Source organism: Diceros bicornis, chromosome 33, assembly GCF_020826845.1.
Source record: "Diceros bicornis minor isolate mBicDic1 chromosome 33, mDicBic1.mat.cur, whole genome shotgun sequence".
Taxonomy (NCBI): Eukaryota; Metazoa; Chordata; class Mammalia; order Perissodactyla; family Rhinocerotidae; genus Diceros; species Diceros bicornis.
This window is the reverse complement of record NC_080772.1, coordinates 6,264,362-6,282,500: the sequence shown is the minus strand read 5'-3', so window position 1 is coordinate 6,282,500 and position 18,139 is coordinate 6,264,362. Positions and strand designations below refer to the sequence as shown.

Sequence of the window (18,139 nt, the reverse complement as noted above, 5' to 3'; positions counted from 1 at the left end):
AGAAATCTCATAATTGTGTACATGATCTTTATGTTAGGGAAAAAATAGTAAGTTCTAGGGAATAATCAGATTCACAGTCTAAAATAAGACTAAAATTAGACTTTCCCTAACTTTGTTTTTTATTTTTCCTTGCAAATATCATCTGCATATTATCCTACTTTTATGCATGTAACCTAAGATTACCAGGGATCTCTTTTCTTCTTCTAAATATTCAATTACTCAGTAGTGATTATTATGTGGCCTTCTTGGCTTACTCTATTATTAGATTAATATAGATTTCTTGTGCCAAATTAGCGGAAATCACTGTTGCACATAAAAGTGATTCACTCTTTTTTAGTTATATTTATGTTATAGAAGCAGCATCATTTTAAGCTTAAAAGCTTTTATATTTTAAATTTGGATATACTGTACCTTGGAGAGCATAAGGTAGTTCTATTTAAAACATTTCAAAGTACACTGGAACTTTTATGAGATTCTAATTTAGTTATGTTTAAAGGAGTCCCTTTTTTTCATTTTTTGAAGAGTGGCCATTATATTCTGCTATAACACGAACGAGTAAGATTTAAAGTTTCCTGGTTCTTCTTAAATTAGACATTTGTAAGTGCAAGTTAACTAGAAAAGAATAGAAATGTTAGGAGCTGTCCATGGTAGCATGCTCTTAAAAAAGTTAACTGTTATGAAATGCATATCTACGTACTCTAATTAGCTTCATTACCATTTTCAAAGGTCAGGATTAAATTATATTAGTTAAATTAACCTGATGTATACAGTAGTTACTTGCAGATAATATAACAATCTCACTCTTATAACTAAATTGCAAAACTTTAAACTTCCAAAATGCTAATGAATGTTCCTGGTTGCAGCTTGAAAGTATTTATGAGCAAACAAATGAAAATCACAAGCTATTAAATACATAATTCTTTAGGTTGATGTTAATATAAAAGCGCAGTGCAAATAGTTTCCATGGTAGTAGAGCAATGTGAACAAACATCAAAAAATGTAACTTGCATGACTTTATTGCTCTTGAAATTAATTCTTGTCCTTATGTGACCTGCCATGTCTGCTATAGAAATCCAAAAGATCATAATTGTTTGATATGAAATGCAAAAAGAATAGTTAAATTGAAAGTTTAACATCATGAAATTCAAAATCCCAAGCGGTATATAAACATTAAAAGAAACTTTGGACTGCTAATCCTAGGAAATGAGTTTTATGGATTGAATTCAACAAGGCTTCAGAAATGGTTCCATCTGCTGCCTAGCAGCTGGTGAAAGGATAAATTTAATTCATTAATTCATTTGGAAAAAAGGATCCAAGTAGTAAAGACTTCATTGCTCATAATGCATATAGGTGAAAACACAAACTGAAATCTGGTCCAATTGATCATCCCAGATAATGAGCTCCATTTTGTCTTCCTTTTTGGTAAAGGTCTTAGTGATTGAGTCAATACGGTATTGATTTTTATGACAATAACCAATCATTTCCAATCATTTCAATGATAGAAAAACTCAGGGAAATTTAAAGTAAGTCATGGTTTTTAATCTAGGGAACTTCAGGCATTAGAAATTACGTACTTTCTCATTTTGTGTATGTACATATGGGCAGCAGTGCATGTATCTATGCATACAATATGTGCATAAATGTATTCTGAATCATATATATTCAGAGTCAATACGTACTCTAAATCACTTGCATGAACTACTTATATTAAGTGGCATCCTCCCATTTGTTGAAATATTCAAAATTATCTAATATTCGAGATAATGTAAGTATATTTGAGATTCAAAATTCATGTTTACTCAAAAGTTGCAAGGTTCAAAATAACACTTGTTTTGTTTTCTCTTCTCTCTACACTTCAAACTAGTTGCTCCAGTCCCTGTTTTCACTCGCGCCCTGCAGAGTACTTGAAAAAATAAAAAGTTGTACATGAAGTAGTCTTTTCCCAACTCCTCTGCTATGTTGATCGCTTTGACATAATACACGGAGAAAAGATTTTGTGAGCTAGATTGCACAGATACTGAGCTAGACTGCTCAGTATCTTTATATAAAAATAATGGAGGTTTGATGCCCAGGTTCTTGAATTGTTTAAATTGAATCAACATCATGAGATATTGGAAAAGTTAGTGTCGTTGAAGTCCCTTTAACTTATAATCATGTTGGTGGACTTTTTTATCCGCTAGCATTTTAATGAGAGTGAGGTTTCCCTTAGAAATGTATAGCTCACCTTTTTGAGCAAGGTAAATGTTTCCTGGCTGCCAGTCAACTGATCCATGATAGAGATAAGAACATCCCTGAAAGCAAGGCTGCTTCAGCAGCCAGCACACATTTTAGCAATGCTTTTAGGACGGCGATTTCATGAATGGTTTTTGACTTTTCTTTCTCTGTGGCCCATAGCTCACTGTTCTGGGTTTGTTGGATTTACTCTAAAGGTTCTGTTTGCACCCTGTGGGTTGGGTTAAGAATCAGGGTTTATGCATTTACTTCTACTGTTGCATTGTTTATACAGCTTTGGTTTAGTTTTGATCTTTTTTTTTTTTTTTTTTTTTTGCCTTTGAGGCTCTTCCACAGTGTCAGCTGCTGACTGATAGTAGGAAAACGGCCTCGTGGTGTGAATGAAAGGGACCTAGCGGTTGGTAAACAGAGATAAGGAATAAATAGAGCACAGGCAAAAGGAGATAGTTGTGTGGGGGCCCAGATTGCTGCCAGTCTGTTCAAGGGAGATGCAGAGCCTGTCCTTTTCCCAGATTAAATTAGTGTGCGAAATCTCCAGTGACCTCCTCCCCTTCTCCCCATACTCTTCAGCCAAGCTGAACAGCCTCTGCTGTAAAGTATTCATTTTACCCAGGGACAGGCTGGACAATAGAACGCTCCCTGACACTTATGGACAGCTGCCGTCGTTCATCGTGCTCTCAGCATTTCATTTTTCATAGGAGTTAGAAGGGTTTTTACCTTGTAACTGAAAGAGGGCATAAATGCAACTTTGCCAGTTCTGAGGCTGCTTGGGCAGGGGGCAGGACTGAGGTGGGGGTTCCTTTAGAGCAAGGAAAAACTGCTAAAGAAAGCAATTCTTTTTTGTTTTGCTAATATGATTAAACTAAGACAGAAATTAGATTTCAAATCAGGGTTCCTTGTGAAGAAAAAATATCTTGGATTCTGAAAGTTTCCTAAAATTAAGGTCACCAGTGCAAACTAGATAATTCATGTCCCTCTGCTCTACCCTTGTTTTGGCTAACTATGCGTGCATTTTATTACCTGCAAATAACCACCCGTAAATAGTAAGCCTGTAAGATACCTCTGTAGTCCCATATATTTTTTCTTTTTTTAGTGATTTACTGCAAATATATTCAGCATTTGACTGATTAAATAGACCTTCGGCAACCTTGAGGGTCACTGTGTAGAGTATGTACATAGAAAATGCATCAGCCCATTGTACCCTGGCAGCTAATGAGATTGGTCGTTAAGTAAATGACACAAAGCCTACAAAAAAAGCTTAGCAGCTCACTAGAGTATCACAGAGTGTCCCTGCACACCACACAACGACACAAACACTGGACTAACCTAGCCCACCCCTGCTTTATTCTACATCACTGCTTCCCTGATGTCAGCGTGAGAGGCAGAACAAAGGCTAGGAGGCACCGGTAAGTCAGTCTGGCAATTAAGCCCTAGGGAGAAAGTAGAACAAATCTTAGCCTAACCGAGGGGCTGAAAGTCCGTTTGTCGACAAGTAGGTCAGAATGAAGGGATTTTGCTGTCACTTCTCGAAATACTGCTTCTGTGATCAATGCTCTTATGTTGTTGCTATTGTTGTTTTGTTTTGCCGTTTCATAAAAGTTTTTAAATTTCAAAAGTAAAGTGTACCCCAAAATGCAAGTGAACTTGCGTTTGAGATGTAGGCTATTTGTTGGAGAAATGGTGCTTTCACAAATGACTACCATTCAGGTGTGTGTTCAGGTTTGAAAAACTTTCAGATGTATGAAGCAACTTTCATTTTAGTTAGTCCTGCTGCTTTTAAAAGATAATGGAAACCTGGGTGATGACTGTGCGCAGTGAAGTTCGTTCTTATCAATGTAAGATTGTCCCATCTGCTAATATGTATTTAATATCATATATGGGATAACCATTTCCTTGATCAATATCTTAAAAAGCAATCAATCAAACCCAACAAAACAAGAAAATAAAAGCTCCTCTTTTCTTCGTGTATTCCATTTCTCTTGAATCTGCAAATAAAATCATTGCTGTGAATCTGTAATATTGAATAGGATTAGAGGTTATTTGCTTGCTGTACTTGGGAAAAAATCAAAGCCATCTGACACTGAGCAGCGTTGGTTTACTGTGTCCCTTGGAAAAATGCATTTGCAGTATTGAAGTATAACATTGCAGGATCCTTTTAGAGAAATATGGCAACAGGAAGTTGCCAGAAAGTCTTATTTGCCTTGCTGAAATGTCTGTCTGCCTTAGACTTGTGTGCTCAGAGGATGTTTAGTTCAAGAGAGGATGATATTGTAACAAGACATTCAGGTAAATTAAATATTTTATTCTAAAAACTGTCAGCTAAGTGGATTGTCAGTGGTTTAATAAACTCTGACAATCTTATTTAAAACATTTTAAAAAGTATTGTTAACATAAGTGTGGTGTTTTAAAATATGTGGATTCATAATATCAGTGTCTGGATTCAATTTTTAAAGACACTGTTATTTAATATTAGAATGGGATGTCATAGTCATCTGTTCATGAATTAAAACTCTCCATATTGTATGGAAATCAGCTTGCTAACTTGCATTACCTGCACTGAAACATTTTTATTTATATAAGAATATAGAAATATTATGACACAGACTAAATCGCTAATTATTAGCATTCATGAGAGATTCCTAACAGAGGCTCATAATATGGTCTGGGTGATCAGAGGTCACATACTTTTTTTTTTTGTCTTGAATTACTTTTTTTCTTCCAAATGTGTTCCCAACCTTCGTTTTATTTGTATAACTTGTTTAAGTCTATATGTGTATAGTATATAACATATACTATGTATTACAAACCCTAAGTATTATTTTTATAGTAACCAGAATTTAGAAGGAAATAGATTTTGTGAATAAAGTGGTATAATAGTGTCTTGTTAATTTTAAGTAAAAATAGATAGGGAAGATATACTTTGATTTAACTAAAGTCAGATTTTTCTAATATGTAATCTCATCATCATGCCTTTAATGTGGTAGAAATCATGGAAAAAGCAAGCTGTCTGAAAATGGCTACAATTGCTACCTAACAATTTTAGTTTAAGGCAGAGTTATGCAACTAGTCACTCAGGCTTTACAGATAAATTAGGTTATCTTTCTCTACTGAACATTTTAAATTTGAATCTCATGTATTATAATTTATTTTTCTATAGTTGCTAATGTTCATCATGTTTATACAGGAGTGAATTCAGACACACAACCCTTTTGGATGCTATAAATATTTTACCCCTGCCCTCACCAGTACAAGCAAAGGGTGAGCAGACTTGACTGAAGTCCGTTAGTTGCATCACTGTGGATAAAACCGGGTGGAATTACTTTCACAGAAATGTGATTGTCATTCTTTAAAACAAAATAGGGCCGTGTTGTAATTAAGATAAGAGGGCACAGATTATTACATTTAGTTTATGTGGACTTGCTTCCACCAATATTGGTCTTGAATTTAAGAGATTTTCAAAAATTTAACTATGAAAATACAGTAAGAAAATGGTTTTATCTGCTGTATAACTTTTTTCTTTAAAGAAATGTGAGGAACTTAATTTCTGTTGAAAGAAGGAAACTTTATATTACTGAACTTTTATTCAGATTTACTTATATGACAAATAAGTAATATAAAAACTACTTGGTTCAAAAGACTGTACTAGGTGCTGGGGTTAATATAGGGACCTCGTCCCCCACACCTCCCAGAACTTCATGATCTAAGAAGAACTACAAAACATTTCCTGGAGAATAAGGCAGTCATGATAAATGCCATATGAGTGACAAAGTGACAAAAGAATCTACGACACTCCCTTCTCAAGTTCTTATGTTTGAAACTTTGTTCTTCCATTTACAAAATCTGTGCTCCTGGATAAGTTAGTTAACTTTTCTGGGCCTCGGTTTCCTGGTCTGTTAGATAGGGGCCAGGGTTGGTGAATCTTGCCCTAGGACTTCTGTGAAAATTAAATAAGATAATGTACCTAAAGCCCCTGGTATATCACAGGTGTTCAAGAAGTGTTTGTTTTTTTATCTTTCCCTTGGAGGTTGAGACAGTGAGTGGACATGCCAATATCAGGTAATATACTTCCTACACAATTGCTTCCACCGCCACAGAATTCTTTCTCGTTTTCACTTTCAGAGCCCTAAATATTGTGAGATTCCTTGAAGGATTGTGAAAATTCCATTTTACGTGGCTGAGAGCTCATATCAAGTCTGAGGTAACAAGTTAAAAATGCTAAGTGTATATTAAGTATATATGATTAAATTGGCTTATTATGCATAGTTTTATTTAATAGCAATCAGAAGTGTACATTAAAATTTCACTACATTTCAACTTAAACTTTCTATAAGGAGAAATAATTAATTTCATCCAATTTCAAAAAAGAATATCTATGATTTAAGTATTTAATTATAGCAAAGGTCTTTATCTACTAAGATTATTAGGTTTACTTCCCATTTCTCTTTTTTAAAATTAATATCTTTATTTTTTGCCCCTTTGGGATTTATTTCATAAGGTTTTTCTTTTAATTGATACTTTGGACTTCATCAAAAAAAATTCCCTCTTCAAGGACATTATGATTAGAAAGTATTTTATTTTATCGCCTACAAAAGGAACTTGAACATATTTTATTGCTGAATATTTTAAAATTCCATTCCAATGAACTCTGAAATACTTGAATTTCTTTACAAATATTTGAATATTGTTTTGTTAAATGTTGCATCAAATTTACAAGCTTTCAGGAAAGAATTTATTGCCTTTTGGGTTTAACTGTTCAGATTTTGATTGTAGGAATATTTGTTCTGATAGTTGCAACTTTGAAAGAATCTTGTTGCTAAAAAGAATTTCTGGATCTCATAAATTTTGTATAAACACGTAAATTGTGTTGACCCACAGAAATGTCAATGCCTTCAAAGTCTTATTAATACTATTAAATAATATTAACTGAACAGTATAATAGCTTTTAGATCTGAATATTTTAATTTATTTGATTTATATAATGTAAATATGCAAATGCTAGAGATACCTGCACAAAACATATGTTCTCTGAATATTCCTAAATATTATATTTGTTGGAGTAAAAAATATGTTAATTGATACACTAATATAATGAAGAGTTATGCTTGGTAATTCCATGAAAAACATTTACATTACAATTTCATAAAAAAATAAGTATGCAAATTTTTGTGGTACATTTTCTCCACCTTTCCCAAAATTTAAAGGTAACATAGCTAGTTATTTAATTTCCCAAATTTTGAGTTTTTCCTCATGAAGGAAACATGGCTAAAGTCCAGTGTGTAAACCTCACCTCATCCTTTTTTTTCAGATATATCATATACGTATCCAATTTCTATACAAGTGAATTCATGCTTGGCATGAGACAAAACTTAGTTATCTTTACTTATAATGTTATGCAGAACCAGACCGAAATGAAATGGTTTATTATTTAAATAGAATAAACAGTATTTTCATTCCTGGAATGTAGATTAAAGAGAATAAGAAAACAAAAAATGAAAAATTTTGTTATTGAAAACCTAATTTGTAAAAGAATACCATCAGCTAGAAGGATGCATCCACTGTTTGCTCTTTTGTTTCTATAGTATATTTGGTATGAATTAGAATGAAGGTATTTGCCTCTTTTAAATTTTCTTCTTTCAACTATCAAACAATGGTAGGGAATTAGTCTTAACATTTCCATTTTGAAGGGTGAAAATGGGGTGAAGATGAAATATACTCAAGAAGAAAATGAAATCAAGAAAAGATTGAGGCTGACAATATGACTACTCTAGAAAGGGGGCAAAAATTATAGTATACAACCTATTATGTGCAGAGCTCTTGATCTTTTTTGTGTGAAAGATACCAGTGTCTACCAAAAGGGTTAAAGAAAATGCATTCTGTTGCATCTGCTTACTAAATCCCTTACTTTAGTAGAAATTCAAATTTTGTAAAGATTATTCGTTTTATTGATGCATATAATTATAATCACAAGCCATCTGCTGATTTGGCAGGCATGGTTAAAATTCTCTAACTCTCATAACCTTTCAAGTACAGTGCCCTTGGGACTCTATTTCACTTTTATATTTTGGAAAACATGTAGGGACAAATAAGGGCGGTCATCTGCAGAATGTCAGACCTGAGGAAATGAAAGAATGGATCAGGGTTGCTGTTGTGGTTATTTTTAATGGTAGAGGAAGTTATTTTTTCCTTTTTTTTTTTTTTTTGCTTCTGACTTCATGAAGGATTATCCTAGTTTCTATGATGTATTTGGGATTTTTTCCTGGGGATTAAAGCTCTATCCTTTTACTCCTGAAAGGCAGGTTCTAAGTCTAAACAAAACAAACAAATGAAAAAAACCCTTCCAAATATTGCTTACATTGGTTTTCACAGGTAAATTAATATATTTCGTCTAAACTTTGTGAACTAATAGAATATTCCACTGGTTTTATTTTTCTGAAATACTCAGATTCAATTGAATAACCTTCCAGCCATAGATTTCAGGTTGTAGAACAGTTTGTACATTTTGTTACAGACCTTTTGGTTCAAAGGTCGAATTTCCAAGTGTTTTTTGTGTGAAATCACATACTGACCAGATTTCCCATGGCAGGTATCTCTTTGTGGCCCTTCTTTGCTACCATCAACATTGGAAGTTTGGTGATGTTCCATACCTGATTCACTTACTTCCTTGGAAATGTTTCTTCCATAATGAAACCTTATCAACCATGGGATTCCAAGAGTCAGGTTTTGCAGATTAGAGTGGGTATATAGGCCTTATTGCAGCAGACTGCAAGTAAGCTGAGAGGAAGTTGAAGAAGCCATAGGATCCCAGGGCTTGGCTTTGTCAAGTAATGGAAATATGCACATCCCCCCGTCCATCTCTTTTTCTCTTTCACACACATACACACACCTGTTAAATCATCGACCCAATATTTCTTAGGTTTGACAAATAAGAAAAAGAGCTTCGGGTACGAACATTGTGCATATGAATTTTTTTCATAACAATGATGATACATATGACAATAATAATAATAATCCTTAACATTTACTGAGTGCTTACACTGTGCCAGGCACTGTGTTCTTTACATGTATTATATAATTTAATACTTATAATATTTTCATTCGTACACCTTTTTTGCAGATGAAGCAACAGACTGAGAGACATTCAGATGTTTTTGCCTGGGTCATCAGCAGGATAGAGGCTGGAGCCCAAATCTAACTGTTCCTCAAACCCATGCTCTTAATCTCTCCCTATGCTACATGGTCTCTGGGCACAAAGTATAGGAAAAAAACAGTGTCAGCAACATAGTGTCAAATGACACTGGGTCCCAAACACATCTGGGTTCCAGTCATAGTTAAATATCATTAAGTAGTTGAATGATCCTGATCAAGTGACTTGACAAGTTGCTTTATTTTCCTTATAGGTAACATCTGTCACATCAAGGGTTACACTAGTGATCCCTGGGGTCTTTTTCATTCCTCAAATTACATAATTCTATGAACTTTTTGTGATTAAAACATCCCGTGAATTTGAAAAATAATTCTGAGACAGCATAAGCTGTCATTATACCTCTCTAAGACATAACATATTTAGTATGCAATTAACCTTGATATCAGAGGTAGCCTGTTCTAAGAACCATATGAGCAGTAGCTCCGATTCTAAACATCAGATCAAAAGTTAAACATTTGGCCTAACAGCCAGAAATCTCAGCTCTGTAAGCATAAACATAGATACTTAGAAACATCTGATAATTGAATTCTTTCTCTGAGTATTTTCGTGTCAAGCAGAAGACATTATTTCTTTATAGTATAATAATAATATAGCACTGACATACTGCCAACCACTCTTCTAAGTACTTTACATCTGTAAATTCTTTTAATTCTCACAACCATCACAGCCAGAGCAACAGCCTGTAGGGTGAGGTCTGCTATCATCCCCCTTGTATAGATGGGACTCCCCCACAGAGGGGCACTGCAGCCTCCTGGGCCTCCATGGCTGCTGTGTCAGGGCCCCAACTGGCCTCACCACTATGGCCTTGGGTAGTGTGCACCAACCACCACACATCTGTCCTCTGTGGGCTTGTTATGATTTTACTTTGCTTAAAAAATGTTTGGAAACATAGATTACAGGTTACGAATATGTTTAGACACATTGTAGTATTTATTTTTGTATTTTAGATCTTAATTAGGCAGTTACTATTATAATACTCATATAGTTTCCTTAAATTATTATAGAAGATTAACCGAAAGCATTTTTTAATCTTTTACAAATACTATGTTGAAAATATAATACTAAGTAAAAAGAGTCAAGCTAATGAGGTTTGACAAAAATCCTTTAGAAGAGAAACTGTACTTAATATCATTTTATTCTTCCCAGCATCTAGCAGAGAAATTTTGAACATATTGAGAAATGCATAAGTATTTGTTAAAAGAAAGAATGAACAGAAGAATGAAGAGTTTCAATCACAATAGAACTCTCCCTAGGTAGATGCCACATCAAGTTCACAAGAAATTAAAATACTTTATTCCAGCTGGATATGATTTAAGATATTGTTTGTGTTTTATATGTACTAAAGTATCCAGGAGAGTGAGGTAAAAAAATATAAATATCAGCACTAGAAAATTGTGAAGAGGTTATTTAGGTTCTGTACCATCAGATGACTAAGAAATATTTATGTGCCTAGAAGGTACCAGAGTATAGAGAATGAGTGTAAGACATGGCGTCTGTCCCCATGGACTTTGTGAGCCAGAGTAGAGGACAGCGGTGTAGGCGAAGCTCCCAGCCTCGTTTGGGTCATTGTTCATGTGGTGGGAGACGCTTGTAGACCACTGTGGCCTGTGCGAAAAAAAATAAGCTGTGGCCACATGCAATTCCACTCAGCCTTGATGTATGTGGGGCTGAGCATCTGACCAGGCATAGTCAATTCTATGTTTCCTCTAAAAGATAAAGTTATGGCCTATAGAATAGAATGATCACCTTTCCTTAGAGGTAGCATCAGGGAAGATTTCATAGAACAGGCATTGAAAGAAGCTTGAATCCATCCATTCAATAAACTATTGAGAACCTGCTATATCCCAGCAGCTGTGTCAAGCAGTGAAGATACAGACCCAAGTACTGTAAGATCTCATACCACAGCAGGTGACACAAGCAAACTGGCATTCACAATACAGTGGGACTGTGCTATGCAATAGGCAAGCCCAGGACACAGATTTGAAAACTGGTCAAGAGTCATAAATGACAGCCATCTGGCTTGGATTACAGGGTGGATGGTTAACTGAGATAAGAGATTCAGAAGGAAGAGGGTATTTGGAGGAAAAGATGATGTATATGTTGAGTGCGAAACAACCAGGCGGTGATGCTGAGTGTACAGTTGATCAATGGATCTGAAATTCAAGAGCGAGATCTGGGATGGAAAGATGTAGTTTCCAAGGAAAATATATAGAGTGAGAAAAGGACCAAAATTAGGACCCTCGGGGAATACTCCTATTTAATTGGAAAACTAACAAAAAAGGAACTTAGAGAAGGCTGAAAAAACCCAGGAATGACAGAAAACAAAGACATAAACTGTTTCTCAAGGAAAGATCGAGCGATAGTGTTAATTGCTCAGCAAATAGACTGAAAATACCCGATTAGATATACCAAATAGGAGGGCACTGGTTATCTTAGCCAGAGAAAGTTCCGTGGAATCAGAGGTTGGAAGCCAGAATGCTGTGAGCTATGTAGGGAAGGTAACATGAGAAAAAAAAGTCTCTGGGAATCTTAAGGAGTTTGACGCTGAAGAACAGAAAGAGCAATATATAGAGGAGAAATATGTTTATATACTGAAGAGAAGGAATCAGAAGAGATAAGACATCTGAAAAGTTTGAAGATATGGAAGAAAAACAAACGAGATGAAGTAGGAAGCAAACATCATAGAGCCCACTGGAGAGCCTATCTTAGAAAGAAGGAGAGAGCCTCTGCCTCTAAGAGCAGAGCTAGGAGATGGGAGTCGATGCGGATAGAAATATGTTTGTACGTGTAAAGATGAGATGTTAGGACCATTCAGAGCTGATAGCCTCAAAATTTTCTGTAAAGTTAGGCAGCAAAATTCTATACTAACTCTGTGTGAAATGGTTTTAAACTGCAAGTGCCTTTAACATGATAGTTTTTATTAATTATTATATTTATGTCATATTATTAAAAACAAAAGATTCTAACTCCTAAATGTCATTTATAATTGATATTGGCATAGAAACTCAGAAGACTAAGGAGAACCAGAAGAGATAAGGATTTTCCTCTTGGATTTGAGTTGTCTTAAAAGGTGTACACAGTTGGGAAGTGTTGAGGGGAGGTGGAGAGCATCCTTCCATCTGGAGCTGTAGGGAGCAAGGAGTACAAAGAGTGGGAGAGGGGGAGATTGGCTTCTCTCCATGGGTGACACGTGTCGGACAGTCGGGAGTAATGACTTTGGATCAGAGCGGGCAGCAGATAACATTTCTGCTCTTACTATCTCTTCTTTTTGTGTTTTTCCTTGTTTTATACTAGGGATAGAGCTTCAACTGTTAGCCTCCTCTCTACCTTTACCAGCGTCTCACACCCAGAGGACCACCATGACCTAGAAACTGATTTCCCCACTTTCACTCCTTTGCTCAAAGCTGTCCACGAGTGTCCTATCACACTGAAAATAAAATGCAAACTCCTGACTAGGGTTTCTATGGCTCTACCTGCTTTTTAAAAACATCTTTATTGAGATGTAGTTCACATGCTGTACAATTTACCCATTTAAAGTGTCCGGTTCAATGGTCTTTAGTATATTCAGAGTTATACATTCATCACTGAAATTGGTTTTAGAACATTTTCTTCCCAAAAAGGAAACTCTGCACACCTTAGCCATCACTCTCCAGTCCTTTCTCTACCCCAAGCTGTAGGCAGCTACTAATCTATTTTATGTTTCTGTAGATATACCTATTGTGGAAATTTCATATAAATGGAATTACACAATATGTGGTCTTTTATGACTGGCTTCTTTCACTTAGCATAATGTTTTCAAAGCTTATCCATGTTTTAGCATTTATCAGTATTTGGTTCCTTTTCATCACTGAATAATATTCCATTGATTGGATATACCACATTTCATTTATCCATTCATTAGTTTATGGACATTTGGGTTGTTTCTACTTTTCCACTATTATGAATAATGCTACCATGAACATTCATGTACAATTTTTTTTGTGGACATATGTGTTTTCATTTCTCTTGGGTATGTACCTAGGAGTTGAATTGCTAGATTATATGGTAAGTCTATGTTTAACCATTTGAGGAACTGACAGACTATTTTCCAATGTGGCTGCACCATGTTACTTTCCCATCAATACTGTATGATGGTCTGATTTTTTCACATCCTCACCAACACTTATTCTTGTCTTTTTTTTTTTTTTTTGATGAGGAAGATTGACTCTAAGCTAACATCTGTGCCCATCTGTGCCCATCTTCCTCTATTTCATATGTGGGATGCCGCCACGGCATGGCCTGATGAGTGGTGCGTAGGTCCGTGCCCAGGATCCAAACCTGCAAACCCCAGGCCACCGAAGCGAAGTGCAAGAACCTAGCCACAACGCCACCAGGCTGGCACCTTGTCTTCTTCATTGCAGCCATCCTAGTGGTGTGAAGGGCTATCTCATGGTGGTTTTGGTTTGCATTTCCCTAAAGACGAATGATACTGAGCATCTTTTCATGTGCTTATCAGCGATTTGTGTACCTTCTTTGGAGAAATGTCTATTCTGTGCCCTTTGCCCATTTTTAATCAGATAATTTGTCTTTCTATTATTGAGTCGCAATCATTCTTTATATATTCTAGATGCAAGAGCTCTAACTGTTTTCACCTTGGGCACACGGTTCTTATACTCCTTCTCAAATGAACAAAGATTATTCCTACCTCAGTTCAAAATACCCCCCATCTTCTAGCCTCCATTATTTTCCTTAGCGCTTATCCCTGCTTTAAATTGCATTGTATGCTTATTGTTCCTTGCCTTTTGGTTTGGCTCCCACACTGAAATATAGTATCTGTGTTGTCCGTTCCTGCTGCTTCATCCCCCACCTTCTGGTGAGGAGAGACTGCTGTGCTTAAACATATGCTGTGGAGTCAATTCCTGTGCTGCTCCTCACTAGCTGTGGGACTCTGGGCAAGTGCTTAACTTCTCTGTGTTTTAATCTCCTCATTTGAAGGATAGGAATAATCAATAACTCCTGATTCATATAGTTCTTGTGTGGATTGAGTTAATGTATAATATATATATAACATTTATAACAGTAGCTCATACAGAGAAAGAATAAAAAAAGTCAATAAATATTTTTGAATGAATACTTAATGAATTTTCCTAAGTACGTATTCTCTTGAAGAAAATGGACTATTTAATTTCCAAAGATTTAATCAGTCTCATCAACACATGTCCTCACCATGACTACACAGGGTTATTAATTAGGTACTACCTACCTGTAGGTTTTGCATAAGAAATGATTTGTTTTTGGATCATGGAATTTTACAGAATTTCTACGGTGTGCTATGCCTTTTATTTGTGACATCTCATCTAATCCTCACATGAGGAGGGAGGAAGATGAAGAACCTGAAGATTAGGGAGGTTGCATACAGTTCCGAGACCACAAAACTAGCCACTGTCAGAGTTAGGTTCAAATTTGGGTTGGTGTTAGTGGAGACAAAGCGTGCCACCACTCTAAATCTGCTGCCTTGGGCCAGTGCTCAGGGTGTTCAGTCATCAACAAAGCATTTCCCAGGTCATCTGTCACCGTCTTCCCACGTATCAGTTTTCTGATTTTTACCATACTTCAGTGACTCCATTATCTTCGCATTTATTGCTGGTTTTCTAAACACTCTATCCAGTCTGTATCCAGTCTAACTGCAACACAAAAGGTCACATTCCTCAAGCTCCCACTCTATCGTTGTGGGTCTTTCTGTGGTTTGATCAAAGAAAGACACGCAGTTGTGTAGCTTCATACAGCCATTTCAGCCAGTGCTACGTAGCAGGAAAAACATTGGCATCAGACATGACTTCGAATACTAGCTCTTACTAACAGTGTGACCCATGTTTGCTCAACTTAAATTGGGAATAATAATGTGAACCTCCTTAGGTTGTTTCGAGACTTAAATAAGATAATAGAACCACAAAATGCCTAATCCAGTGGGTGAGTCAGCGTCGGTGCTCAATTAACAGCAGCTACTGCTGAAAGCCTCCTCTGATTTTGTTTTTACCTTCTGCCTCCTTCCGATCACTTATAGCATCGTCTGCTAGTTCATTCCTCACCACTACCACTACCCAATGTGAGATCAGTCTCTCAGCATGTTCATTTATAGTTTCATGATAAATTATGTTTCTTCTATTATCTGTTTATTTTATTTCATGGTATTTTAAGAATTCCCAATTTGGTTTCTTTAGGCATTTGTAACATGCCAGTCACTCTTTTGATTTTAACATGTGATTGAGCTGGCAATGAAAGTCCTTAAGTTTTAACACCCCCTCCCTTTGAATTAAAGTTGATCATTATATGTGTTAAGGATATAGTAGTATTACATATACTTTTTGTCTATTTTTTATTTGTAAAATTAATCTCAATTTACAAGTAAACTGTTCATAAGATTTTTTTTTCTGCTTCACTAGTTTTCAAATATAACATCAATAATACAATAATCTACTTTAACCATTACATTTTTATAAGGTAATCTAAACTGTATGTTTTCACAAGTATAACTTTTTGCTACGTGCTATGAATATTTTCATGTTTTATCTCTAAATATTTGATCCATTGTTTTCCTAAAACTCATATCACAGAGGCAGTGACCTCATCATAGTTCCCTATTTTCTTAATAACTGATACTCAGAGAGTCAACACTCTCACTGAGTACCTTGACTCTGAAGGGAAGCGGAGAGGAGATTGTCCTTGTCTTGCAGGAGCTTTCAATCTAGAGCAGATGATGAACATGTCAACAGTGGTTCATTATGGTGGGCCAGGTTCTATGATAGGCATAAGCATAGCTTCCTGTGGGAACACAGAACCCAGACTTGGGGCAGGAGGAGGGAACAAGATGAAAGGAAATCTATCCAGATTACTCTGAGGGAAAGTCTCCATTTCATGAGCATTCTTGTCATTCACTTTGAAAACACATTGTATAAATTAGGTCTTTAAAAGCAGGGATTCCATAATTCTTCCAAGGCATTTTCTTTTCTTCTTTTTTTTTTTTTTTTTTGGTGAGGAGGATTGGCCCTGAGATAACATCTGTTGCCAATCCTCCTCTTTTTGCCTGAGGAAGATTGTCCCTGAGCTAACATCCATGCCGATTTTTCTCCATTTGGTATATGGGATGCTGCCACAGCATGGCTTGATGAGCGGCGTGCAGGTCCTTGCCCAGGATCTGAACCTGTGAACCCCGGGCTGCTGAAGTGGAGTGCATGAATTCAACCACCACACCACTGGGCCTGCCCTCCTAGGCATTTTTTTCGGGCACACACTTCTTTGGAAAAATTTAATGTAGCCAAAAAATATGTAGTCTGTTACCTCTGACAAAAAACTAAGGTCAGCTTCCCTCAGTAATCTGCCACAGCTAATGAAACGCTGTGTGAGAGAGAGGGAAACCAATTGGCCAATGAAAACCAATAAAAATAATAGACTGGCATTGGATAAGCATAGGACAAAATGCCTGATGTGAACTGTACTGACCTCTGATTAATCACAGGAGACAACTGGAGAAAACCAGATGTTCAAATGACCAGAGGCAATTATTTAATCTGATTCATTGTAAGTTTTAAAAACCATCCAAGGAGAGAGATCGGTTAGGATCCTGACATTCACATGTTGTCTTAGCCCATGACAACAATGTGTATTTCCATTCTAAATTTGTATGATTATGAGTTCTTCTGTACTCAAACTAAATGCCCTGATGTTTGTACTTCTGGAGAATAATTCTCATCAAACCCATCAGGTTGTTCTCCCAAGTTACCAAAAAATAAATTTGGCACCCACATCTCCTCCAAGATTTTCGTTTCATTGCCTCTTCGATTTGTACAACAGAAATATCTGTACTATTAGTGTGTAGCGCACACCATGCAACCCTCTCCACTCACTAGGACTCCACCTGTTTATATAAACAGCTTCCCCTCTTCTCCAGAAGAATAGGTGCTTAATGGAGATTTGAGTAAATAAGTTAATGAGTTCATTATATAATACTGTTCTATACCAAGAGGGTTGCTTATAATGGTATTAATCAAATTCCTTATTTGTGACATTATCATCTTCTTGTATTTAGATGAGATTGATACTTTAAAAATAGTTTTATTAAATAAATATCAGTGGGATAGCAAAACCAAAAAAGTGGCAGCAAAAATTTGGAAGCAGCATTGATTCCTTTAAAATCCTTTCTCATTTGTTTACTGATATTTCTCACACTGAGCCATATTCTCCCAGCTTAACTGGAGTATGCTTTAATAAGTTCCTGTTTCAGAACACTCAGTGGTTCTCCCTGCCCTGAGCAGATCAATGCTAACATACCTAACTTCCACTCAGTGAGCAACTTGCTGTTTGGAGAATCACCCTTCATGTCTTTACTAAATCACACTCAACATGTTTCGTTCTATAATTTATCTCATTACCAACTGGTTGTACTCTCCTCTTTCTAAAATATGTATTCCTATGAACAACGTTGCAAAATGCCCTTGTAAGAGTTTCATCACTGAGATATTTACATGAACAGCAATGCAAATATACTTTTAGTATTAGACTAAAAGGTTTTTCATCCTTCACAAAGTTTCTAGGGTAATGTGTTCAAAATAGCAATGTTTGAAAAAGAACACTTACAATGTATATGAGAAACTTGTTGTACCATTTAGAAAATAAGTCAGAATTTATGAGGGCTGGTAAAACATAGAACGTCTCAAGGAAATTTGC

The 18,139-nt window shown here is 35.9% G+C and overlaps 1 long non-coding RNA gene across 1 annotated transcript in view; it reads left to right on the top strand.

Moving 5' to 3' along the window:
* Nucleotides 1–18,139, top strand: part of LOC131396652 (uncharacterized) — a 130,959-nt gene that overhangs the window by 92,889 nt on the left and 19,931 nt on the right. The window contains exon 2 of the long non-coding RNA XR_009216605.1: nt 6,352–6,430. This is a non-coding gene — a long non-coding RNA (uncharacterized LOC131396652). The remainder of the gene's footprint in view (nt 1–6,351; nt 6,431–18,139) is intronic.